Source organism: Oryctolagus cuniculus, chromosome 8, assembly GCF_964237555.1.
Source record: "Oryctolagus cuniculus chromosome 8, mOryCun1.1, whole genome shotgun sequence".
NCBI lineage: Eukaryota > Metazoa > Chordata > Mammalia > Lagomorpha > Leporidae > Oryctolagus > Oryctolagus cuniculus.
This window is the reverse complement of record NC_091439.1, coordinates 137342103-137365272: the sequence shown is the minus strand read 5'-3', so window position 1 is coordinate 137365272 and position 23170 is coordinate 137342103. Positions and strand designations below refer to the sequence as shown.

Sequence of the window (23170 nt, the reverse complement as noted above, 5' to 3'; positions counted from 1 at the left end):
AGATTAGAGAGGACTTAGGGTGCTTAGGTTTGAGTCAATTGATCTAACTATTCAAAGAAATACAGAAGTGATTCTTTCAGAGGAATGTAGCCAAACACTTCAAAAATTAAGATAAATATAATCACACAAATAATCTTTGCTTTCCCACTCCATTTCCTGATAAGCCATGCAGATAATCAAAACAGAGTGGAAGATGTTTTGGATCAATTAACATGGTGGAGTTGAATACACTTACACAACAAATACACAGATGTTCCTCCATGACTTTACCTTCTAATTTTAGACAGTGCCATATTTTAAATGCTAGAAATAAGCAATATCAAATTTTATTCTTAAAATGAGAATATATATGAGAAAATTATTATTTTGGAAGCTTTTATAGAAAGATCATCTTCTTAGATCTTTAGATATGAGTGTAGCAATTTCTTCTACTTAGGTTCTTCATTTACTGCCATTAAAACAAACTACTAATGAGAAATATATGTTTTTAGTTGTATATTGTTGGACAGATTCAAAAAATGTTCAGTTGTGAAACATATATTTGAAATATAGGTCATTTTGCACAAATAATAAATTTTAGAACTGTAAAACATCATGTGGATTCAAATCTACTTATAAAATCTAAATGAAAAATCTAAATTATAAAACTTGGCTGAATTTGTAACTTAGAGCACACACATGCACACGGAACAACAGAATCAGCACCTGAAGGAACAAGCCGGGAAGATACAAGGATCAAGGCTTGGCATGGACAAGCACAGGGAGCCTTAAGTTATCTCAGAAATAGTGGCAGGAGTTCCATGGACTATTGCTGCTTCATAGTCACTAATGAGTCCCAGATCCAGGGTTTCCCTGAGGGATATTTTGCTGCTACATTCCACTGATATATCTGCATTAATTTGCAGATCCAAAATGAATCTTGATGTGAATGGAAGGGGGGAGGGAGAGGGAAAGGGGAGGGTTGCGGGTGGGAGGGACATTATGGGGGGAAGCCATTGTAATCCATAAGCCGTACTTTGGAAATTTATATTCATTAAATAAAAGTTAAAAAAAAAATTTGCCTTCTTCAAATGTCCTAACAGCACTCTGGCCTCATAATCAGCCCTTAAGGCATGAGGATCCGGCTGAAATGCCCATGAGACTATTTCAGGCATGGAAAGCCAAGACACTCTGGGGGGAAAAAAAAAAAAAAACCTAAATGAAAGATCTCCACGAGTGAGACCCCAGTGGAAAGAACGGGTCATCAAAGAAGGAGGTACCTTTCTCTGAAGGGAGGAGAGAACTTCCACTTTGACCATGGCCTTGCCTAAATATGATCAGAGTCAGTGAACTCAGGGGGCTTCCATAGCCTTGGCAGCTCATGACAAGAGCATAGGGTGATTACTGAGGCCATAAACAAGAGTGTCAATTTGTTAAGTCAACAACAGGAGTCACTGTGCACTTACTCCTCATGTAGGATCTTTGTCCTTAGTGTGCTGTACATTGAGATTTAATGCTATAACTAGTACTCAAACAATATTTTTCACTTTATGTTTCTGTGTGGGAGCAAACTGTTGAAATCTTTACTTATTGTATGCTAAACTGATCTTCTGTATATAAAGAGAATGGAAAATGAATCTTGATGTGAATGGAAGGGGAGAGGGAGTGGATAAGGGGAGGGTTGCGGGTGGGAGGGACGTTATGGGGGGGAAGCCATTGTAATCCATATTCTGTACTTTGGAAATTTATATTCATCAAATAAAAGTTAAAAAATGCCTTCTTAAGCACAAATCCTACTTGTTGAAATGATATTAGGAATTTAAGGAATTGAGTGGAGCCAAACATGACAGTGGTAAAATAGGCAGGAGCTGTGCAAACTTAGGACTGCCACATTGTAGGATCCACAGTCAAGACCCTCAGTGGTAAGATTTTGATCCAAGTGCTAATATTGTCAAGAATTTGGCCTCTAACCTCTGCATTTCACTGGGCTGTTCCAAGGTTCACAATTCAGAAGACAGCATCTGCTTTGTCCTCCCAGGGACCGTGCCAGAGCGGGGAGAAACTTCTCTGGCTTCCATAGCAGGATATGAGTACAACCTTGAAAGCTGGTACACAAAGAAGAATCCCCTAAAAAAGAGAGAACAGCACTTTGGGAGGGATGTTTGAGGCTGGAAAATAAAAAGCCAACAGATACTTACTGCACAGTCCTGCGTTCTTGTCCCTAGGACACATGCAACTGCTGTATGTATTTAAAACTGGTGATGTGTGTCTGTGTGTGTATGTGTGGTGGGGTGGTGGCTTTGCTATCTGTAAGTCTCATTAGCTCAGTTGCCTGGGGAAGACACAGGCTCTAAACCAAAATATGTAAGTAGAAACAAAACATGGAGCCATTATCAGTCCTCGTAAGTGTTGATATTTTTCTCTTCTGACATATTTTTCTATCTTTTTTAAAGATTTATTTATTTATTTATGAAAGTTAGAGTCACAGAGAAAGAGAGGGAGATTAGAATGATCTTGCATCTTCTGATTTGCTCCCCAGATGGCTGCAATGGCCAGACTGGATCAGCTCAAAGCCAGGATCCAGGAGCTTCATCTGGGTCTCCCATACGGATAGAAGGGGCCCAAGCACTTGGGCCATCTTCTGCTTCTTTTCCCAGGCCATGAGCAGGGAGCTGGTTCAGGACGTGACCCCGTGCCTACGTGGGATGCTGGCGTTGCAGGCCGTGGCTTTACCTGCTGCATCGCAATGCTGGCCGCATTTTCCTATCTTGACTTCAATCTTCTAATCACCCCCCATAGATAGTCTTTATCAATTCATCTTCTGTTTACTTCCCTTTTGCCAGTCTCCTACATTGGCACCGTATATATGCTGTCATGTTGGCATTCGGTCTGACAGAATTGTCTCAGTGCAAGCTCTGTACGAACCAGACTCTTGTATAAGGATTTGCCTGCAAGCATTTTACTTGGAAGCTGGTTCCAGAAAACCTCCTTGGGGAGGGCAGAAATAAGAGAGAAGGGAAGGCCTTTAATGAAGAGTTTGTGCTCAAGCAAGATATCACCAGGGGTAACTGGAATTTATCCATGGGGGGGTGGGGTTCTGGCAGCTGAGATAGAACAAACATCTGCGTGACTCCAGATGTGAAGTGGCAGGAGCTGAGGGATCCTACTCTCTGATGTTTATCAGTCTCTGTTTTAGATTCTCCCAGGCCTCCCTGTCTGCATATAGGGAAGCAAAGTAAACTCTGGTAGAGAAAGCCGTAGGTAAAGAAATACAGGGATGATAACTGGACTTCAGACCAATGTGAAGTGATAAAGGTGAGGGATTACAGGTGGGGCACAAAAGAACTGACTACAGTAAGCATGTTTCCCTTTCCATATCTCCATATGACCAGTTACTCACTGAGCTTACTGGAAATCTAACTTGGGCGAGAGGAGAGTCCCGGCGGAGCACTGTAAATGTCAGTAGGTACTTGCATGAGCATGAACCATCAGACCAAGACTCGTACGAAGGTGAGGAGATTGAGAAGAGGAGAGAGAGCTATCAGTCATAGGACCATGGGACAGTTGAATGGAATATGATAATGATAAAGTAAGCATAGAGAGAAAGACAAAGCTGGGGACGAATGAGAAGTGACAGGGGAGGGTGATGGGCTTGCTCTGCCTAATTCCATTTTGAGGACTGAGACCCTCTTCTCTAGTTGCTGGGACTGTTGCTGACTCATAGCCCACAGCTGAGTTTTGCTCTCTGAATTGCCCTTGAAAGGTAACAGCCCACATCCAATGATGTGTTGATGGAGGGTTCCAAAGCCTCGCTCTCTCACCTCTTTGGTGGAATCTTTGAAGAGGCAGGTCTGCCTCAAAGCTCCTGGGAAGACGGGTTGAGGCCACTCTTGAAAAGACATCACAGCTCAGTGTCTCTTTCTGACCAGTCTTGTTTGCCTCATGTAGTGGGTAATTTTACGTTGTTGACTTGGCTGGATTAAAGAGTGCCTAATTTTGGGTGTGTCTGTGAGAGTATTTCCAAATGAAACACTCTCCATTAGGTACTGCCCATTAGTTGGGTGGTCTGGAAAGACTAACCACGGAAAGCAAATGGATCTCTTGCTCCTGGATCTGGGACACAGTGGACTTCTGCTTTGGATGTCAGTGTTGCCCACCTTTGCATGTTAAGGCAGCAGCCCTCTTCCTGGCACTAGGTTTTTAGCCTCTGATGGAGTTAAACCCTTGCTTCTCTGGTTCTGAAGCTCGTGGGCTTCGACTGAGCCACATTATAGACTTTCTTCAGTATGTAGACAGCATTGACATGGGACCACTCAGCTGACATAATTGCATGAACCATGCCCCCCCGGTAAGTTACCCTCAAACACCTTCATATCTATCTATCTATCTATCTACCTATCTATCTATCTATCTATCATCTATCTATCTATCCATCATCTATCTATCTATCTATCCATCATCTATCTATCTATCATCTATCTATCTATCTATCATCTATCTATCTATCTATCTATCTATCCATCCATCCATCCTTCCTCTCATTCTGTATCTCAACAGAACCCTGATGAATGCACTCACTTCCTTTTAGGTATATTTTAATTTTCCCCATGAGGTAGCATTCCTTATAAACTCGTAAGCAAATGTCCTTCTGAAAATTTGTTTCCGACTAAATAGAAACACATAAGCCATGGACTACTGACAAGAGTGGGGATAATGGCTCTTCTCCAATCGTACGTAAGTAGGATACCTAGTCATAATTGTTGCTTGCATTTGTTTATTCCAAGCATACCCAGAAATGAGTTCTCATGCTTAGTACATATAAAATTGTTAGTTTCACTGATGCATATTCAACTTGTGTTCCAGTACTGAATACTTGCAGCTTACTTTGAACTTAATAGCAATTAAATACAAAGTAAATGTTGACATATTTAGCACATAAAAATAAATTCTTCCATGGATTGCATTGTCTATGAGAAACTTAGCAAAGATTCAAATGGAAAAAGTATGGGAGTCACCTAGGAGTTAGGAGTTGGTGAGAGAATCACTCATTTGTCAGCTCTCATTTTGTTAGTGCCAATCTTATTTTTGCTCAACAACACCGGGAGGAAGGTGCTAAGCCTGCTACTACAATTAGTTTCCTGTAAAAATAATGACCTGCATTGTTAGTTACCTTTCATAGTTCCTGGCTTCACAGCTAATCAAAGTCTGCTCTGGACTTTCAGACCTTTATTTTAGTATGACGTTTTCCGTTCCCTGCTCATCTTGAAGAAAGAGAATTTTTACTTTGCAGTGATTCTGCCTCCCCAAAGCTGTGAAATCACTTTTCTACTGTATGAAGTCAAATAACTTGCTGAAAAAGCTCTCCTTTTCTCCGTTAAAAACTCATTTCTTTCCTATTTATCTTAATATATCTTATAGATCCTTAGGCCAGGGAATAAGAATGAGTGGGAGGAAAGGTACTGCCATGCTCAAAGCCTTCTTTTGCGAGGACTGGAAAATTAGGCTTGACCTTTTCCCCGCAAGTATCGTGGAATAACTAGAGCATGTTATGGATTTGAGAAATGCTATCGTATTGAGAAGACTGGGGCCAAAGACAGACTCTTTATACACTCCAGGAAAAGAAAAAAGAAAAGAGTCCCTTTTCCAAACCACATTAACTTTCTATAAAAGGTTTAATTAGAGTAGAATCTTTAATATGCTTGTCTAGTATGTATTTTTACTTTTTGTCAAGAAAGTAAATGAGGGAAATTTTACAATCTCACCAAAGTGATCTCCTGGATATAATGAGGTTAACAAGCTGAAATTAGGCTCTTGGGCATAGAAAAGAAAATAATTCACTTGTGAAAAGAATTTTTAATTAAATGAAGCCTTCATCCAAATGGCACAATTTGCAGTAGGAGAGACCTGAGAAGGGAAGATAAAGCCCACGTAAAGTTGTATGAGATCCCAGAATCAAAGTGTCGGTTTCCGTGCTCATGTACCCCCCGGCATCCTGGCACTGCTGCACGAGGAGTTAGTCCTGAGCGAGCCTAACCGTCCTTTCTACCCTGGCACGTGGCCCACCCTGCAAACCTGCGTGCATTCCTTTTCTAGGGGTGCTGTAACAGATTACTGGAGTCATCTATCCTTCACAGTTCTGGAAGCTAGACGTTTGAAATCAAGGAGTTGAGAGGCCCTGTTCATCTCTGGTGCCCCTGGTGGAGGATCCCTTTAGCCTCTCGTGATTGTAGATGGCTCTTCCTGGGCTTGCAGTTCAAGCTCTGCCTTGAAGGTCACATGCCAGCTCTCCCTTTCTCTCTCTCTTCCCCTCTTTGTCTCTGTCTCTCTGTGTGTGGGTGTTTGTGCTTCCACTCCTTATAAAGATATGTCACTGGGTTGGTGAATACCCTAATCTGACATGATGCCATCTCAGTCTCACTAATTATACCTTCAAAGACTATGTGGGTGCTATGGGAAATGTGTATTATGCAACAGCTATGCATGGATTCAAGTTTTTTCATAGCATAAACATCTTTTAAAAAAATATTTATCCAGAAGTCAGATTTACACAGATCCAGGAAGTGGATCCAGGAAGAGAGAAAGAGAGCGAGTGAGAGAAATCGTCCATCCTCCTGTTCGCTTCCCAGATGGTGACAATAGCTGGTGCTGGGCCAGGCTGGAGTCAGGATCTTTTTTGGGTCTCCCACATGAGGGCAGGTGTTCAGACACTTGGGACATCCTCTGCTGCTGTCCCAGGCTCAATAGAGGGGGCTGGACTGGAAGTAGAACAGCTGGGTCTCAAACTGGCACCTGTAAGGAATACCTGCGTCACACCTGTGGCTTTGCCAGCCCTGCAGTATAACATCTTTCATTCCATTTTTGCATTTGAAGTACTCTTGTAGTTACAAATAAGATCTATTCTGAAATTCCTAGTGGTCTTGAATTTTCAGAAAACATTCAAGATGGCATTTTTCATAAAAAATATTTCTGACAGAACTCTTCAGATCAGAACATTTCTTCACATTAAATGATGAGATTTTTGTTTTCTGCCCTTTGCTTTTTACACACACTTGTTAGAATAAATTAAAAAGAAAATACAGTCTATAACAATGTATGCATATTTGAATTTCCTAATTAAAACTACAGGGACTTCTACAGTGAATATTTTAAACCTCTGCTCTAAGTTTTTGTGTTTAATAATTAGCTTAGAAATGAGAATGGGAATAATTAGTTCCTAGAAAACTGAAGGTATATTTTGCCGAGTTTGAACCTGTTCTTAAGTTCCAAGGGTACCAGTGGTACAATGTATTTCTTAGTAAAATTTTTTATTTTAGAAAATTTTTATATTACTGAAAAACTGCAAAATTAATATAGGGATTTCTTAAATCCCATACCCAGTTTTTGTTAACCTCATTCAATAGCATAAAACATCTATTTTAACCAATGAACTATTTACCCTAAAATCGTACTTTGTTCAAATTACTTTTTTCTTTTACTGTCCCAACATCCAATCCAGGGCACCACACTTTTTCAAAGTGTCCTAGTTTCCAACGACCTTGACAGTTTTGAGAAGTACTGGTCAGATACTTTATAGTTTTGAATTTGTCTGATACTTTCTTTGTTATGTCAATAACTGGGCAGTGTTTGTCAGGTTTCCTTCTTGTCTCTTTTGTTGCTATGCTATTTGGAAGGAAATCTTCATGTGTGGTCTACACTGAAGGACTGAGAAATTAGGCTCCGTTTCCTTAATGGGGAAGTATCTACATCAATTGTTTGGAATTCTTCTCTATTTGACAGTGGTCTTTTCTTCTTCATTTATTTATTTAAGCATTTATTTAGACCAGTGTAGACTCATGGTGGTATAACTCGTGATTTGAGTCATAATTAAATAATATGTTTTATTTATTGAGTTGTTATAGATTTAGCTGCTAGGAAATTTATTTTTGTTTCAGTTGGTTCCTATTCCCCTTTGACATGTTACCGTTGAAATGTGTTAGTAGTGTGTGTGTGTGTGTGTGTGTGCGTGTGTGTGTTTAATATAGTATTACTTTTTGGCGTTAAATAGTGCTCCAGATTTATCATGTGTATTTCATTGTCTGGGCTTAGAATCAGTCATTTCAGGGCATGCACAGTGGTTTGGAGGTTGAAAGCCCTGGCCTGTAGTGTCAGCATCATATATGGGTGCTGGTTTGAGTCCTGGCTGCTCCACTTCTAATCCAGTTCTCTGCTATGGCTTGGGAAAGCAGTAGATGGCCCAAGTTCTTGGGCCCCTGCACCCATGTGGGAGACCTGGAGGAAACTCTGGTCCTAGCTTCGGATTGGCCCATCTCTGCCCTTTGTGTCCATTTGGGGAGTGAACCAGAGGATGGATGACCTCTCTCCATCTGCCTCTGCCTCTCTGTAACTCTGACTTTCAAATAAATAATGAATAAATCTTCAAAAAATAGAATCAGTCATTTCTTTTTTTAAATAAAAATTTATTTTATTTATTTATTTGAAAAGCAGAGTTACAGGGAGAGAAAGATAGATAGAGAGGGGGTAAGGTCCCTCATCCCCCAGATGGTCACAATGGCCAGACCTGGGCCAGGCCAAAGCTGGGAGCCAGGAGTTTCTTCCATGTCTCCCACATGGATGCAGGGGCCCAAGTACTTGGACCATTGTCTTATGCTTTCTCAGATGCATACAGGGAGCTGGATTGGAAGCAGAGCAGCCAAGACTCCAACTGGTACCCATGTGGGTTGCTGGCATGGCAGATGGAAGCTCAACCTGTTATGCCACAACACAGGCTCCAGAGTCAGTCATTTCTATAAGGAGCCATTTTGTTCTGTTAGAGAAGAGTATTAGAAATAACAATCTGACACAGCAGATTCATAGAATGACAGATGTCCTAAACAGCACTCTGGCCTCAGAATCAGCCCTTAAGGCATTCGGATCTGGCTGAAGAGCCCATGAGAGTTTCTCAGGCATGGAAAGCCAAGACACTGTGGAAAAAAATGACCTAAATGAAAGATCTCTGCGAGTGATATCCCAGTGGGAAGAACAGGCCATCAAAGAAGGAGGTACCTTTCTCTGAAGGGAGGAGGGAACTTCCACTGTGACCATGGCCTTGTCTAAATATGATCAGAGTCGGTGAACTCAGGGGGCTTCCATAGCCTTGGCAACTCATGACAAGAGCCTCGGGTGATTACTGACAACATAAATAAGGTGTCAATTGTTAAATCAACAACAGGAGTCACTGTGCACTTACTCCCCGTGTAGGACCTCTGTCCTTAATGTGTTGTACTATGAGAATTAACTACTCAAACAGTACTTTATACTTTGTGTTTCTGTGTGGGTGCAAACTATTCAAATTTTTACTTAGTGTATACTAAGTTGATCTTCTGTATATAAAGATAATTGAAAATGAATCTTGATAAAGAATGGGATGGGAAGGGGGGTGGGAGATAGGACGATTGTGGGTGGGAGGGGGTTATAGGGGGGAAAGGTGCTATAATCCAAGAGTTGTACTTTGGAAATTTATATTTATTAAATAAAAGTTGAAAAAAAAGAAACTAAGATCTGGGCGAAAAGTGGCTTGTTGCATCTTGGCTGTGTCAGTCAACAGAGTTTGGAAATACATATGTGCATATTAACCCACGTATGCACACTGGACAGTATTTTAGTATCTCTGCATCTATATTTATATTGTGAAACAAGTTCATACTGATGTCCTTGATCCAATCCCTGCCACGTGATTTGTCCAGCCTTCTTCCCTTGCTTCTCTGTAATGTCTTACTCCAACAGTGAGACATCTAGCTCTGCCATTACTATCTGTTTACTTCCTTGTTCCATCTCAATGTCGAGCTTTAATTGTTACCAGATTATTAATCTGAATCCCTTTAAGAAACAACTGGAGTACGATGCTTATGTACAGATTCTCTTTTTCTGTGGTCTCACAGTTTCTACATTTTTTAAAGATTTATTTTGCTCATTTGGAGGCAGAGTGACAGAGCTGGAGGGAGAGACATAAAGAAATACCTATTGTTTGCAGATTCATTCCCCAATTGGGAGTCAGATTGGTTGAGGCTTGGCCGGCTGAAGCCAGAGGCCGGGAACCCCATCTGGGCTCCCAAGTGGACAGCAGGGACCCACACACTTGGAGCACCTTCCACTGCTCTCTGAGGTACATTAGCAGGGAAGTGGATCAGGTGTGGACCAGCTGGGACTTGATTCAGTGATTTGACTTGGGATGCCAGCTTTGCAGGTTTACTTTGTTGTGTGATAACGCCAGCCCTCTTAGTCTCAACATTGCTAGAGTCACCTACATAAAAATCCCATCTTTCTGTCCTCATCGGTGGATTTACTCTTAGCATTTGTGATCCAGTTAGAGTCTTTCATCATAGTGTATGTTCCTTCTTGCATCACTGAACTTGATTCTTCATCTGTGTGTGTGTTTGCCTACGTTAAGTTTCATGTTTTTGTGATGAAAAATTCCTTGTGTTTTGACAAATGTTCAGTATCACATATCTACTGTTATATATCACACAAAACAGTTACGCCTCTGAAAAAATCCTTTGTGCTTCACAAAATCCTTTGTGCTTCGCAAAATTAATCCTTCTCACACTTCAATTTCTAGATAACCACTGATCTGTTTGCCTTCTTTACAGTTCTGTCTTTTCAGAATGACATATACATGGAGTCACTTAGTATGTTGCCTTTCAGACCGGTGCCTTACCTGGGCAATTTGATTTAAAATTCACCCGTGTTGTCTGGGAATGGACTGAACAGTATTCCATTATGTGTATATGCCACAGTTTGTTTATCCATTCACCTATTATATAGGTTCTGGTTGTTCCAGTTTTTAATGACTGTCTGAAAAGTAATGCATGCACATACTTCTGTGTGGACTTAAGTTTTCACTAAAGTTGGATAAACTGGAGTTTAATTATTGGTAGGATCATGTTCAATTTTTTAAGAAACTGCCAAATGCCTTCCTAGTTGTTGTGACACTTTGCATTCCCACCAGCAATGAATGAATGTTCTAGCTGGTCCAAGTGCTCATCAGTAATTGATGCAGTCAGATTTTGGATTTCAACCATTCCAATTGTTGTTTAGCTTGCTTGTCCCTAATGGCAAGTGGTACTGAAGATGCTTCCTATGGTATTTGCCATCTGTATGTATATTGTTTAGTTAGTTGTTTGTTCAAATTCTTTGTCCTTTCAGATTGAGTTATTTTTCTAATGTTTGATTTTGGGAGGTTTTTAAAACATTGTTTTGCATGTTTTGGATAAATGTCCCCTATGGCTAGTAATCTGCAGATATTTTCCCTGTCTTTGAGTTATCTTTTCCATCTCTCGACAGTATTCTTGGAGGAGTGGTTAAGGGACTAATAAGTCACAACCTCTAAACTCTTTCTTTCAGGGATTGTGCTTTTCAGGCTTGAAGTCTATTTATTTATTTTTATTTATTTATTTATTTTTACTTTATTTATTTGAAAGACAGAGTTATAGAGAGAGAGAGAGAGAGACAGAGAGAGGTCTTCCATCCGCTGGTTCAGTCCCCAGATGGCTGCAACAGCGGAGCTGCACTGATCCGAAGCTGGGAGCCAGGAGCTTCTTCCAGGTCTCCCACATGGGTGCAGGGCCCAAGCACTTGGGCCATCTTCTACTGCCCTCCCAGGCCACAGCAGAGAGCAGGATTGGAAGAGGAGGAGCCCGGACTAGAACTGGCACCCGTATGGGATGCCAGTGCTTCAGGCCAGGGCTTTATACCACTGTATCACAGCACCAGCCCTTGAAGTCTGTGTAAAAACTCATCAATGACCCCAAAGTTTCCTCTATGTCATCTTTTAGAAGTGTGTAGTTTCTCACTTAGGTCTGTGGTGCATTTTGAGTTCATATTTGTGTAAGGTGTTAGTTTGGTGCCTCCCTCCCGCCCTCTCCTCCCTCCTCCCTCCCTGCCTTCCTTCCTGTGTATGGAGGTACGGTTACCCCAGCACATTTGTTAATAAGACTTTTCGTTCTCTAATGTGCTCCCTCTTGTCCTCGTCAGACATTGGTTGACTTCTAAAAATTGTACATTAGAAGTTTCTAGTCCAGATTTTGGTCTTGTCAAAAGATGTGTCTTGGGCTGGCGCTATGGCTCACTTGGTTACTCTTCACCTGCGGCGCCAGCATCCCATATGGGCCCCGGGTTCTAGTCCTGGTTGCTCCTCTTCCAGGCCAGCTCTCTGCTGTGGCCCAGGAGTGCAGTGGAGGATGGCCCAACTGCTTGGGCCCTGCACCCCATGGGAGACCAGGATGAGTACCTGGCTCCTGGCTTCTGGTTGGCGCAGCACGCTGGCCGTAGCGACCATTTTGGGGGGTGAACCAACAGAAGGAAGACGTTTCTCTATCTCTCTCTCACTGTCTAACTCTGTCAAATAAATTAAAAAAAAATAAAAATAAAAAAGATGTGTCTAAAGGTGGAGGTGATTTTATCACCTGTTACCTGGCTTTTCCCTGACCCAGCCCCAGCAGTTGCCAGCATTTTGGGACTGAATCAGCAGCTGGAATATTTCTCTCTCTCTTTCCATTTCTGTCTCTATGTCTGTCTCTTTATTTCTGTATTCCCAATAAAATGAAAAAATGCACAAAGTTATTGAAAATAAAATATATAAAAATTTTTCTAACATATACCAGGCACTGTTTGAGTCTGTAACCTCCTAACACTATTTTCTAGAACAGGAGACAGACAAAGCAGAAGTCAATAAGTATGTTACATGAAATTTGTAATGCCATTGCATCTAGTGACTAGTACTAAGAAGATAAAAGTGGAGAAAGGAATTGGGTGTGTGTGTGTGTGTGTGTGTGCGCGCGCGCATGTGTGTTTCAGGGTAGATGTGTACTGCAAAGGATAATTTGGGCAAGTGATATTGAATCAAAGACTTGGATTAAGTAAAGGAATAAGCATTGGACACATTTGAGATTGGAAACTTTCTAGGTGGCAGGAGCCGCGAGTTCGCAAGCGCTGAGACTCAGTGTGACCTCTCTGAGGAACTGGCCCCGGAGCCTGGAGGAGAGTAAGCGAGGCGAGAATCGGTAGAAGTGGTAGAAGAGGAAGGCAGGGCAGCACAATGCAGTGGCTTCTGGACTGTGTCGTTTGGATTCTTTGTAGCAGGAGTGTTTTGAAGAGGAAAGTGGAGGATCTGATTTCTGTTTTTTTTTTTTTTTTTTTTTTTTTTTTTTTTTTTTTTTTTTTTTTGTTTTTTTTTGACAGGCAGAGTGGACAGTGAGAGAGACAGAGAGAAAGGTCTTCCTTTGCCGTTGGTTCACCCTCCAATGGCCGCCGCGGCCGGCGCGCTGCGGCCGGCGCACCGCGCTGATCCGATGGCAGGAGCCAGGAGCCAGGTGCTTTTCCTGGTCTCCCATGGGGTGCAGGGCCCAAGCACCTGGGCCATCCTCCACTGCACTCCCTGGCCACAGCAGAGGGCTGGCCTGGAAGAGGGGCAACCGGGACAGAATCCGGCGCCCCGACCGGGACTAGAACCCGGTGTGCCGGCGCCGCTAGGCGGAGGATTAGCCTAGTGAGCTGCGGCGCCGGCTTGATTTCTGTTTTTAAAGCATCAGTCTGGCAGCTGTGAGGAGAATCACTATTGACAGATTTGCTCAGCCTTGGGAAAAACAAGACACTGATAATGTAGCATTTTGCTTGGAGTTCAAAATGGCTTGAACAGAACTTGTGCACAAAATGACAGTGGGGAAGTCCTCATATTCTTCAGTCATATGATTTTAAGAAATCCCACGGGCTGAACCTTAACGTTCCATCGTTAAAATGATCAAAGAAATACAAGGGGTTACTGGAGAAAATGATGAATGATGTTCGTCTCAGTGTTCTGAGGAAACTCTGTATGAGCTACTGGAACGGATTGGGACTCAGGCACTGTGGAAAGTTTTCTGTGTTTGGAGAGAGTTAATGTGCCTCCATGAATATTTAATAACAGGTAGTAACCTGGGAACTAGGAAAATGGAATCCCCCTGAGTCCCAGGTCAGAGACTGGCTGTGAGAAGCTCCTTGGACCCCTACCTTAGATTTCTCCTTTATTTTCAGGGGGTGTTCCAGTTGTTGCCTTAACAGTATGGAAATATTAACATTGCGTATTCCTGGAAGGACATTTTAATACCATTGTTAATTAAAAGAGTACTATATAGATTTTTGAAGCGTTATAGCTGCTTTTAAGTGAGGGAGACAAAGGTTGGCTGCTATGAAACTGGATGGTTATAGACCGTGATTGGAACCCTAGTGAAAAATTCAAGGTTTTCAGTCATGTATCATCCACTCAGGCAAATCTTTTGTGTCTGAAATACATTAAATTCAGTGCTCGCCGTCAGGATAATGGATCATGACAAACTAAAAATGTAATAAGTAAGTTATAAAAGAATATTTTTGGACCTGTGTTGTATTCCAGCATGCAATTTGACTGACTTCTCTCTTAACGTGTAAGTTCCTTGAAGTTCAAACCTTGTTCCATTTGGTTTATAACCCCTGAATATACCATAGCATTTCTGTGTTATTTATGTGCTTTCTGTTTGTACTGTATCTTTCAAATTGTGATTGTGCAGAGCAGTTGAACACTGATGCTATAGTATGCATATGAAAACTTGGACAGAATGTGTGCTCTATTTAATAACATCTGTATCACAGAAATCTCATTATAGAAAATGTAGCACCTCATTAATTAACTTACTGTTTTGTGTCCATTCATTATTCACTGCATTGTGTTTACTAAACATCCGGTATGGATCAGGAACAATTCTAAAGGACAAGTTCATAAAATGTGAATGAAATACAGGTTGCTGTAGATAGGTTCACGTTCTAGTGGGTAAATGATGACAGAATTTAATGAGTGCTTTGAAACTTAGGAAAAAGTGTTACTATTGCATAGAACAGCAACATTTTTATTTTGAGGGAAGATTTCAAAGATGAGAGGGTATTCTTGTGTGGAAAAATGAAGACGACCCCAAAAGATATGGAGGCATAAAAGCCTAAGGCATAATCAAGAGAAGAAACATAAACTAGTAGAATTAAATATGGAATACATATGGGGGAGTGATAGGAGAGGGCCCAGAAGGTTGACCGGGGTCACTTTGTAAAGGACATTTCTATCATGCTAAGGAATTCCGTTTTTATTTCATAAACAGTAGATACTGAACAAAAAAAGTTTGACTAATGTTACAGACTTAATTCTGCCACCTCCCAAATTTTCATATTATAGCCCTACCTGGCTCTCCTCACCATGGTAATCATTTGTAGGTGCTGGTAAAAGTTCACAGAAAGCTAAAGGTTTCTTAATTGCACATTTCCATGAACTTTTGAAGTTCCTTTGTATTTGGAGATATGACCTTTTTTTTTTCTTTTTTTAACTTTTATTTAGTAATTATGAATTTCCAAAGTACAGTTTATGGATTACAATGGCTTCTCCCGCCCCATAATTTCCCTCCCACTCGCACCCCTCCCATCTCCCATTCCCTCTCCCATTCCATTCACATCAAGATCATTTTCAATTCTCTTTATATACAGAAGATCAATTTAGTATATATTAAGTAAAGATTTCATCAGTTTGCACCACACAGAAACACAAAGTGTAAAATACTGTTTCAGTACTAGTTATAGCATTACTTCACATTGGACAACACATTAAGGACAGATCCCACATGAGAAGAAAGTACACAGTGACTCCTGTTGTTGACTTAACAATTTGACACTCTTGTTTATGGCGTCAGTAATCTCCCTAGGCTCTAGTCCTGAGTTGCCAGGGCTATGGAAGCCTTTTGAGTTCGCTGGCTTTGAACTTATTCAGACAGGGTCATAGTCAAAGTGGAAGTTCCCTCCTCCCTTCAGAGAAAGGTACCTCCTTCTTTGATGGCCCGTTCTTTCCACTGGGATCTCACTCACAGAGACCTTTCATTTAGGTCTTTTTTTTTTTTTTCCACTAGAGTGTCTTGGCTCTCCATGCCTAAAATACTCTCATGGGCTCTTCAGCCAGATCCAAATGCCTTAAGGGCTGATTCTGAGGCAAGAGTGCTGTTTAGGACATCTGCCATTCTATGAGTCTGCTGTGTATCCTGCTTTCCATGATGGATCGTTCTCTCCCTTTTTGATTCTATCAGTTAGTATTAGCAGACACTAGTCTTGTTTGTGTGATCCCTTTGACTCTTAGACCTATCAGTGTGTTCAATTGTGAACTGAAATTGATCATTTGGACTAGTGAGATGGCAGTGGTACATGCCACCTTGATGGGATTGTATTGGAATCCCATGGCATGTTTCTAAGTACACCATTAGGGGCAAGTCTGATTGAGCATGTTCCAAATTGTAAATCTCCTCCCTCTGTTATTCCCACTCTTATATTTAACAGTGATCACTTTTCAGTTAAAATTTAAACACCTAAGAATAATTGTGTGTTAATTACAGAGTTCAACGAATAGTACAAGAACAAAACAAAATACTAAAATGGATAAAGTATTACATTGTACATCAACAGTCAGGACAAGAGATGATCAAGTCACTGTTTCTCATAGTGTCCATTTCACTTCAACAGGTTTTCTCTTTGGTGCTCAGTTAGTTGTAACTGATCAGGGAGAACATAGGATATTTTTCCCTTTGGGACTGGCTTAATTCACTCAGCATAATATTTTCCAGATTCCTCCATCTTGTTGCAAATGACCAGGTTTCATTGTTTTTGACTACTGTATAGATTTCTATAGAGTACATGTCCCACAATTTCTTTATCCAGTCTACTGTTGATGGGCATTTGAGTTGGTTCCAAGTCTTAGCTATTGTGAATTGAGCTGCAATAAACATTAATGTGCAGACAGCTTTTTTGTTTGCCAATTTCATTTCCTTTGGGTAAATTCCAAGGAGTGGGATGGCTGGATTGAATGGTAGGGTTATATTCAGGTTTCTGAGGAATCTCCAGAGTGACTTCCATAGTGGCTTAACCAGTTTGCATTCCCACCAACAGTGGGTTAGTGTCCCTTTTCCCCCACATCCTCTCCAGCCTCTGTTCTTGGTAGTTTTCTGAATGTGAGCCATTCTAACCGGGGTGAGGTGAAACCTCATTGTGGTTTTGATTTGCATTTCCCTGATTGCTAGTGATCTTGAACATTTTTTCATGTGTCTGTTGGCCGTTTGGATTTCCTCTTTTGAAAAATGTCTATTGAGGTCCTTGGCCCATCTCTTAAGTGGGTTGTTTGTTTGATGTTGTGGAGTTTCTTGATCTCTTTGTAGATTCTGGTTATTAACCCTTTATCTGTTGCATAGTTTGCAAATATTTTTTCCCATTCTGTGGGTTGCCTCTTCACTTTGCTGATTGCTTCTGTTGAAGTTCTGAAACTTCTCAATTTGATGCAATCCCAATAGTTAATTTTGGCTTTGACTGCCTGTGTTTCCGGGTCTTTTCCAAGAAGTCTTTGCCGGTACCTATATCTTGTAGGGTTTCTCCAATGCTCTCTAATAATTTGATTGTGTCAGGTCATAGATTTAATCTTTAATCCATGTTGAGTGAATTGTTCTGTAAGGTGAAAGGTAGGGGTCTTGTTTCATGATCCTGCACGTGGAAATCCAATTTTCCCAGCACCATTTATAGAATAGAATGTCCTTACTCCAGGGTTGGTTTTGGATCCTTGATCAAATATGAGTTGGCTGTAGATGTTTGGATTGATTTCTGATGTTTCTATTCTGTTCCATTGGTCTATCCATCTGTTTCTGTACCAGTACCATGCTGTTTTGATTACAACTGCCCTGTAGTATGTCCTGAAATCTGGTATTGTGATGCCTCCAGCTTTGTTTTTGTTGTACAAGATTGCTTTAGCTATTCAAGGTTTCCTGTGTCTCCATATAAATTTCAGCATCATTTTTTCCAGATCTGAGAAGAAGGTCTTCGGTATCTTGATTGGTATTTCATTGAATGTATAAATCGCTTTTGGGAGAATGGGCATTTTGATGATGTTGATTCTTCCAATCCATGAGCATGGAAGATTGTTCCATTTTTTGGTTACCTCTCCTATTTCTTTAGGGTTTTGTAATTTTCATCGTAGATATCTTTAACATCCTTGGTTAAGTTTATTCCAAGGTATTTGATTGTTTTTGTAGCTATTGTGAATGGGATTGATCTTAGAAGTTCTTCCTCAGCCATGGCATTGCCTGTGTATACAAAGGCTGTTGATTTTTGTGCATTGATTTTATATCCTGCTACTTTGCCAAACTCTTCTATGAGTTCCAATAGTCTCTTAGTAGAGTTCTCTGGTTCCCCTAAATAATCATATCATCTTCAAAGAGGGATAGTTTGAGTTCTTCCTTCCCAATTTATATCCCTTTACTTTCTTTTTCTTGTCTGATAGCTCTGGCTAAAACTTCCAGAACTATATTGAATAGCAGTGGTGAGAGCGGGCATCCCTGCCTGGTACTAGATCTCAGTGGAAATACTTCCAATTTTTCCCCAATCAATAGGATGTTGGCCATGGGTTTTTCATAAATTGCTTTGATTGTATTGAGGAATGTTCCTTCCATACCCAGTTTGCTTAGAGTTTTCATCATGAACGGGTGTTGTATTTTATCAAATGCTTTCTCAGCATCTGTTGAGATAATCATATGGTTTTTCTTCTGCAGTCTGTTAATGTGGTATATCATATTGATTGTTTTGCACACATTGAACCATCCCTGCATACCAAGGATAAATCCCACTTGGTCTGGGTGGATGATCTTTCTGATGTGTTGTTGCATTCTATTGGCCAGAATTTTATTGAGGATTTTTGCATCTATGTTCATCAGGGATATTGGTCTGTAATTCTCTTTCAGTGCTGCATCTTTCTCTGGCTTAGGAATTAAGGTGATGCTGGCTTCATAGAAAAAATCTGGGAGGATTCCCTCTTTTTCGATTTTTCTGAATAATTTGAGAAGAAATGGGATTAGTTCTTCCTTAAATGTCTGGTAGAATTCAGCAGTGAATCCATCTGGTCCAGGGCTTTTCTTTGTTGGGAGGGCCTTTATTGCTGTTTTAATTTCTGTCTCAGTTATGGGTCTGTTTAGGTTTTTGATGTCTTCATGGTTCAATTTAGGTAGGTTGTATGTGTCCAGGAATGTATCCATTTCTAATAGGTTTCCCTGTTTGCTGGCATACAAGTCCTTGTAGTAATTTCTGATGATTCTTTTTATTTCTGTGGTGTTTGTTACATTTCATTTTTGGCTCTGATTTTATTGATTTGTGTCTTTTCTCTTCTTTTATTAGTTAGTTGGACCAATGGGGTGTAAATTTTGTTTATTTTTTCAAAAAACCAGCTCCTCGTTTGGCTGATTTTTGTAATTTTTTTTGGATTCAATCCTGTTGATTTCTTCTCTGATTTTAATTATTTCTCTTCTCCTACTAGATTTGGGTCTGGTTTGCTGCAGATTTTCTAGATCCTTGAGATGAATTGAAAGCTCATTCATTTGGTGCCTTTCAATTTGTTGATGTAGGCACCTATTGATATAAACTTTCCTCTTAACACTACTTTTGCTGTACCCCATAAGTTTTGGTATGTTGTGCTGTTATCCTCATTTACTTCCAGAAAGTTTTTGATTTCTCTTTTAATTTCTTCTATGACCCATTGTTCATTCAGGAGCATGTTGTTCATTCTCCATGTGTTTACGTATGCTCTAGGGATTCCTGAGTTGCTAATTTCCAACTTCATTCCTTTATGGTCTGAGAAGCTGCATGGTATGATTCTAATTCTTTTGAATTTGCTGAGACTTGCTTTATGGCCTAGTATGTGGTCAATCCTAGAGAAGGTTCCATGCACTGCTGAGAAGAATGTAAATGCTTTATATATAGGATGAAAAGTTCTGTAGATATCTTTTAGATCTATTTGGGCTATAGTATTGTTTAAATCTACTGTATCCTTGTTGATCTTCTGTCCTGTTGATCTATTTCTGAGAGTGGAGTATTGAAGTCCCCCAGTACTATTGTATTGGGGTCTAAGTCTCCCTTTAAGTCCCTTAACAATCTTTTAAATAAACCGGTGCCCTGTAATTAGGTGCATATACATTGATAATTGTTATATCTTCCTGTTGAATTGATCCCTTAATCTTTATATAGTGCCCCTCTTTGTCTCTCTTAACGGTTTTTGTGGTAAAGTTTATGGTGTCTGATATTAAGATGGCTACGCCCGCTCTTTTTTCATTTCTGTTGGCATGGTATATCTTTTTCCAGCCTTTCACTTTCAGTCTGTATGGATCTTTGTTGGAAAGATGTGTTTCTTGTAAGCAGCAAATAGATGGGTTTTGTTCCTTAAGCCAATAAGCCAATCTGTCTTCTACCTGGACAGTTCAGGCCATTAACGTTCAATGTGACTATTGATAAGTAGTAACTTTGCCCTGCCATTTGACAAAGATATTTTCTAATATATGCTTTGAATTCCCTGTAATCTTTTGCTGTGAGGTTTCCTTCCTTTACCTTCTTTCATATTGATGACCGTGTTTTTGTGTGCAACACATCTTTAAGCATCTTTTGCAGGGCTGGACGAGTGGCAACAAATTCTTTCAACTTCTGTTTGCTGTGAAAGGTCTTTATTTCACCTTCATTCACAAATGATAGCTTTGCAGGATATAATATTCTGGGCTGGCAGTTGTTCTCTCTTAGTACCTGGGCTATATCTCGCCATTCCCTCCTGGCTTGTAGGGTTTCTGATGAGAAGTCTGCTGTGAGTCTGATTGGAGATCCTCTGCGAGTAATCTGACGTTTCTCTCTTGCACATTTTAGGATCTTTTCTTTATGTGTCACTGTGGTGAGTTTAATTACAACATGTCGTGGTGAGGATCTCTTTTGGTCGTGTTTATTAGGGGTTCTGTGAGCTTCCTGTACTAGGATTTCTCTGTCCTTCTCCAAACCTGGGAAATTTTCTGCTAATATCTCACTAAAAAGGCCTTCTAATCCTTTCTCCCTTTCCATGCATTCAGGAACTCCTAGAACCCGAATGTTGGGTTTTTTAATAGTATCCTGTAGATTCCTGACAATATGTTTTAGATTCCTAATTTCCTCGTTTTTTCTTTGGTTTGACTGTATCCTTTCCTGTTCTCTGTCTTCTAAGTCTGATATTCTCTCTTCTGCTTCACCCATTCTGTTTGTGAGGCTCTCTAATGTGTTTGTCATTTGATCTATTGAATTCTTCATTTCATTATGATTTCTCATCACTATCACAGTTTCCTGTTGTACTAGTTGTTTCATTTCATTTTGATTCCTCCTTAATATTTCATTTTCACGAGAGAGATTTTCTATCTTGTCCATTAAGGTTTTATGTAGTTCAAGAATTTGTTTTTGAGAACTTCTTAATGTTCTTATCAATTTTTTGAGATCTGCTTCTTGCATTTCTTCTATCTCATCATCTTCATAATGTTGAATTGGGGTGTCTTTTTCATTTGGGGGTGTCATAGTGTCTTCCTTGTTCTTGTTACCTCAGTTTTTGCATTTGTTGTTTGGCATATTGGAGATACTCTTTGGTTTCTTTGCTGTGGTGTTTTTTCTTGTTATACTATGACTAGATTAAGTGGACTGTCTGCTTTTGATGGATCCTTAGAGGCTGTGATGGGTGTGGCCAAAGAGCTCTGTTTGGTTCTTCAGGATTAAGGGTGTGTCAAAGATAACACCCAGATTGTTCTCTCTCTCGCTCGCTCTCCCCCCCCTTTTTTTGTGACTCAGAAGGGAAGTAATTCCACACAGCTGAGTGGGATTGAGGGTAGTTGATGTATGAAATCTGGCCCCTCTGGGTTTTCGACTGCTCTCTCTACCCCAGGGACCACACAAAGGGTTTATGCAGCCCTCAGTGTGGTCTCAAATTTCTCCACAGTCTCTCACTGGGTTGCCAAGGTTACCGAGTTTGTGTACTAGGTGAGTTCTCTCGCCCACCCTTAGATTTTCACAGTCTCAGTTCATTAGCTCCACACTTTCACTAGGTCCTAACCTCCTGTTATTTCTCCCCACAAGAGTCAGGTTTTTCTGCTTGGCTGATGGCGGGCGTCTGCTCTTTGTCTTGCTCGGCTTTGTAAGGTAAGTGGAGAGAGATAATTAAGAGATAATTAAGCCTGCACAGAATCATAAGATTGGAGTCTTAATCCAATTTGTCTGGTGCCCTTATAAGAAGATACAGCAGCTGTGTGTGCAAAGAAGGTAGGTCACATGAGGCCATCATGAGAAGGCAGCTACCTGAAAGCCAAGGTGCAAGGCCTCAGGAGAAGCCACATCGGATAACTCCTGACCTTGGACATGCACCCTCAGAACTGTGGTTTTAGCCACCCAGTCTGTGGCATTTTGTTATAGAAATCCCTTTGATTAATACAACTACTAAATTATTTTGCAGCATTTTTCCTAAGATGGTTTCTTAAAGAGTTCATGGAAAATGCATATTATGAAAAAAAATATTGCTCAGATTTCAAATTTTTTTGCACTAAAATAAATTGAAGTTTCAACTCATTTTTTTAATTTATGAAGTCCCCAAATATACGCCCTCTGAATTATTGCTGTCTCTAGTTCTCTTCCTATTCCCCACGTTGTTGCCTTTCTAGCTCCTTTGGATCATTCTCTTCTTAGTCTCATTTAATGCTATTTTATTGCATATTGCTGTATTCTGGGATTTTATTTTTGGCGGTACAGTTTTTGTTATTTTCTTCCCACTCTATTCACTCTTCCTGGTCCATTTTATCCATTTCTTTCATTTAAATTCAGACCATATGTCAAAGACTTCAAATCCACTCCTTAGATACAGAGCTTGCTTCTGGGCTCCTGACTAATATGCACATATGCCGCTCCTACGTCTGCACACTCACTTGTTGCAGGTGGCTCCAAGACATGCTCCAGCATGAGGGTTAGAGTCGCATCTGTTCCCACCTGAGCTACCTAACTCAGAAACCATCACCACCATCTACTCAGTGACTGAAGTTAGAATTCTGAGGCTCATTCTTCACTCCTCAACGTGCTGGTGAGTTCAAATTGCCATCAATACCCAGAGATCCTCCCTGCTTGGTCTTTCCAACATATACTTCCTGGCAGTTCCTTTGGTATCTCAGATCAGACAGGGTGATTTCTTCATGACACCAGCCTTCTAGTTGAATAGCACTGGATTTATATCTCTTGTATTTTATGAAAATTAGGCATGGCCTAATTGTGATTTTAAAATAATTGGGCAGAAGATCTCTGTTACTAGACAAATAAATTCTATCTAGTT

The 23170-nt window shown here is 40.5% G+C and overlaps 1 pseudogene; it reads right to left on the bottom strand.

Annotated features, from left to right (window-relative positions):
• The window catches only part of LOC100347013 (14-3-3 protein epsilon-like), a 132881-nt pseudogene that overhangs the window by 52359 nt on the left and 57352 nt on the right, over positions 1-23170 (bottom strand).